The sequence below is a fragment of the Neoarius graeffei genome, chromosome 8, assembly GCF_027579695.1.
Source record: "Neoarius graeffei isolate fNeoGra1 chromosome 8, fNeoGra1.pri, whole genome shotgun sequence".
In the NCBI taxonomy this organism is placed as follows: domain Eukaryota; kingdom Metazoa; phylum Chordata; class Actinopteri; order Siluriformes; family Ariidae; genus Neoarius; species Neoarius graeffei.
In genome coordinates, this window is record NC_083576.1 from 13,553,406 (window position 1) to 13,558,105 (window position 4,700).

Consider the following 4,700-nt stretch of genomic DNA (forward strand, 5'->3'; position numbering starts at 1 on the left):
CTTCTGTATGTATACAATATTCAGGCAGGAGATTTTTCAGCTCAAAATCTGATTTAAGACTTCCCTTTCATTGTTATTATATTAAAATTCAAGACCAGAGTATTATTTCAGATTTTCCACTCTGAGCTCTCTCAGGCCTGATACATGAATCCCATAACCCGGAGTAACTGATAGAACAATATCAACCATTCAAAAACTCTTTAATTGTATACATTTCAAATCTTTTGTGGTTAACTGGGATCCACTGGTTTTATCATTTCCACTGCGCATCAGACCCTCAGCCAGCTGAGAATGGCCTTCAAGCGCTTTTCTCCCCAGGAGGAGTTTCAGAAGGTGGTCAGTATGACTTCCCAGCAGCTGCACCAAAATGTCTCTGCTCGCCTTGAGATTCACTCGCGCGCGGGGAGTTGTTGTAGGGAACGCCCGGAAAATTCAGAGTGGATTTTCAGTGGTATGTGTATTCTCTTATCGACCAAGTGGAATGGATTCTTTCACGAAGCAACAGAAACAGCGCTGGGTGGTGAACTACAACCCCGATTCCAAAAAAGTTGGGACAAAGTACAAATTGTAAATAAAAACGGAATGCAATCATGTGGAAGTTTCAAAATTCCATATTTTATTCAGAATAGAACATAGATGACATATCAGTTGTTTAAACTGAGAAAATGTATCATTTAAAGATAAAAAATTAGGTGATTTTAAATTTCATGACAACAACACATCTCAAAAAAGTTGGGACAAGGCCATGTTTACCACTGTGAGACATCCCCCTTTCTCTTTACAACAGTCTGTAAACGTCTGGGGACTGAGGAGACAAGTTGCTCAAGTTTAGGGATAGGAATGTTAACCCATTCTTGTCTAATGTAGGATTCTAGTTGCTCAACTGTCTTAGGTCTTTTTTGTCGTATCTTCCGTTTTATGATGCGCCAAATGTTTTCTATGGGTGAAAGATCTGGACTGCAGGCTGGCCAGTTCAGTACCCGGACCCTTCTTCTACGCAGCCATGATGCTGTAATTGATGCAGTATGTGGTTTGGCATTGTCATGTTGGAAAATGCAAGGTCTTTCCTGAAAGAGACGTCGTCTGGATGGGAGCATATGTTGCTCTAGAACCTGGATATACCTTTCAGCATTGATGGTGTCTTTCCAGATGTGTAAGCTGCCCATGCCACACACACTAATGCAACCCCATACCATCAGAGATGCAGGCTTCTGAACTGAGCGCTGATAACAACTTGGGTCGTCCTTCTCCTCTTTAGTCCGAATGACACGACGTCCCTGATTTCCATAAAGAACTTCAAATTTGTCTGACCACAGAACAGTTTTCCACTTTGCCACAGTCCATTTTAAATGAGCCTTGGCCCAGAGAAGACGTCTGCGCTTCTGGATCATGTTTAAATACGGCTTCTTCTTTGAACTATAGAGTTTTAGCTGGCAACGGCAGATGGCACTGTGAATTGTGTTCACTGATAATGTTCTCTGGAAATATTCCTGAGCCCATTTTGTGATTTCCAATACAGAAGCATGCCTGTATGTGATGCAGTGCCATCTAAGGGCCCGAAGATCACGGGCACCCAGTATGGTTTTCCGGCCTTGACCCTTACGCACAGAGATTCTTCCAGATTCTCTGAATCTTTTGATGATATTATGCACTGTAGATGATGATGTGTTCAAACTCTTTGCAATTTTACACTGTCGAACTCCTTTCTGATATTGCTCCACTATTTGTCGGCGCAGAATTAGGGGGATTGGTGATCCTCTTCCCATCTTTACTTCTGAGAGCCGCTGTCACTTCAGGATGCTCTTTTTATACCCAGTCATGTTAATGACCTATTGCCAATTGACCTAACGAGTTGCAATTTGGTCCTCCAGCTGTTCCTTTTTTGTACCTTTAACTTTTCCAGCCTCTTATTGCCCCTGTCCCAACTTTTTTGAGATGTGTTGCTGTCATGAAATTTCAAATGAGCCAATATTTGGCATGAAATTTCAAAATGTCTCTCACTTTCGACATTTGATATGTTGTCTATGTTCTATTGTGAATACAATATCAGTTTTTGAGATTTGTAAATTATTGCATTCCGTTTTTATTTACAATTTGAACTTTGTCCCAACTTTTTTGGAATCGGGGTTGTCGTATTTTATGTTAAATGTGGGAGTGTCCAAACGAAGAATTATGAAATGTGAAGGGGACACGCCCCCTTCACATTCAATATGGCGGCGCCCATTAGTTAATTTATCTCGTGTAAAGAATTAAAAAGCACTCTTTAGGGATAAATGAGTAAAGCGATGACTTTGAAAACTGTAAACAAAACATTAAGAAATAATTTATCGTCTCCAGGCTGGTTTAAAGGGATATAAATACGTAAACACAACATACTCGACATAAACCGAGTATTTTCCGGACATTTATTGTTTTATTTAACACTCCAACTATAATACACGATTACACATTGTGTGTTTTTTTGTTTTAAAAATTAATTTAATTTACTTATTTTTGGTAATTGACACACCCACACTGCTCATTCGAGCCGTTTCCATGGAGAACCTTGAGTGCACGCGCGGTGTAGGTCTGCTCTGCAGGCAGCGCGTGAGGACACGCCCCCTTCACATTCAATATGGCGACGCCCATGAGTTAATTCATGTGTAAAGAATTAAAAAGCACTCTTTCGGGATAAATGAGTAAAACGATGACTTTGAAAACTGTAAACAAAACATTAACAAATAATTTATCGTCTCCAGGCTGGTTTAAAGGGATATAAATACGTAAACACAACATACTCGACATAAACCGAGTATTTTCCGGACATTTATTGTTTTATTTAACACTCCAACTATAATACACGATTACTTTGTTTACAGGAGTCTGAGGAAGGCTAAAAAGGTTAGGATGATGTTTTATTGAGTAAAACTCCATTGTAAACTGGTGCTACCTGGCTCAGTTTGACTTACTTAGCTGTTTGAGTGTAAACTTGCAGCACGTGCATGCATGCAGTGTGACAGCTCACAGTGTGGGTTTCACTTTTCAGAACTTCTCACATCTGCTCAGTTTTATCTGTCATGTCATTAACTGCTCGTGTGTGTCTGCCAGAAATGCTGCAGTTTGAGACATTGCTTCTGAGACAGCTGCAGAAACAGCAGAACAGGAATGAGTTCTGTGACATTGTCCTACACACTCAAGGTGGGACATCTCTCTCTCTCTCATACACACACACACACACACACACACCATCATCATCATCACTACTTGGATGATTCCAGCATTTGTGTCTCACTGATACTGCATTTACAAATATCCAGAGGTGGACAAAGTACCCAACTTCATTACTTAAGTCAAAGTACAGATCCCACTGATCAAATGTTACTCCTATACAAGTGAAAGTTGTCCAGTCAGATTTTTACTGAAGTACTTGCTTTTAAAAATACTTAAGTATTAAAACTGTCAACGCATCGTTGTATTATTGCCACAACACTTACAAAACCTAAGATGGAAATGTGAATTCAGAAAATGAACGCGTGCCGTGCCATCATGGTGGTTTAACGTTAAGCTAGCTAGTCAGTGAAACTCTACCTGACATGCTAGCAAACTCTTTTGTGTAAGTGGTTAGCACAGTCGCCTCACAGCAAGAAGGTTCTGGGTTCGAGCCCAGCGGCCAGCGAGGGTCTTTCTGTGCGGAGTTTGCATGTTCTCCCCATGTCTGCGTGGGTTTCGTCTGGGTGCTCTGGTTTCCCATACAGTCCAAAGACATGCAGTTAGGTTAACGTGGGGCGGCCTTGGGTTGAAGTGCCCTTGAGCAAGGTACCTAACCCCTGACTGGTCCCCGGGCGCTGTAGTTTGGCTGCCCACTGCTCTGGGTGTGTGTGCGTGTGTTCACTGCTTCAGATGGGTTAAATGCAGAGGATGAATTTCACTGTGCTTGAAGGGTGCATGTGACAAATAAAGGTTTCTTCTTCTTCTATTGGGTAGCTAACATTACTAGAAAAGAAAGATTTCTACATTGTTTATTTGGCAAGATTATGCTAAAACATATTTCTGAAAGGACTTCAGATAAGTTAGCGTAATTCCATTTTTACATGCTAACTAACAGTGTCCAATTTAACTAGCTATGTGTTAACGTTAGCCGTGGACAAGGCGACGGCAGCTTGGCGGGCAAATCCATAGAAAGTCATTTGACTAACCAGACTGCGTAGCGACGTTTGCAACATTATCGCTAGATCTAAAAGCACAGACAACTTCACTACAAGCTTTCTCTTGGAATAAAACATTTATGTACCTCAATATGCTTCTGCAGGTTGGACGGTGAGTTTTTGTAGGCCGTGATGTGGATCGTTTTCAGTCAACATTTAAAATGAAACAAATCTTTAATCCTTTTAGAAAACTGAAACATGGGTTCTAGGTCTGGCCATGAGTGCGTGCATTCCCCAGAAGAACCGCGTCCTTCCATTCTGCCATCAACTGATTGCGTTAAATAATGCTGCTGAGAAATAATTGAAATTGATTTTATACAGTCTATGGATGCGACATGACCCAAGTGATTACTGATCGGCTGTCTCAGTGTCATCTGGGAAAAAGCAAGCACGTTTTAGAAAATAAAATAAAAAAACATCCACTTTCAAAGCTGTCATAGTAAAGAGTAACGAGGACCTTGACAGAAATGTAGTGGAGTGAAAAGTACGAGATTTGCCTTTCAAATGTAGTGAAGT

At 40.9% G+C, this 4,700-nt stretch overlaps 1 long non-coding RNA gene across 1 annotated transcript in view; it reads left to right on the forward strand.

Annotated features, from left to right (window-relative positions):
- The first annotated feature begins 2,741 nt into the window (after positions 1-2,741).
- LOC132890050 (uncharacterized) overlaps positions 2,742-4,700 on the forward strand; it is a 9,308-nt gene continuing 7,349 nt past the window's right edge. The window contains exons 1-2 of the long non-coding RNA XR_009655141.1: positions 2,742-2,880; positions 3,088-3,177. This is a non-coding gene — a long non-coding RNA (uncharacterized LOC132890050). The remainder of the gene's footprint in view (positions 2,881-3,087; positions 3,178-4,700) is intronic.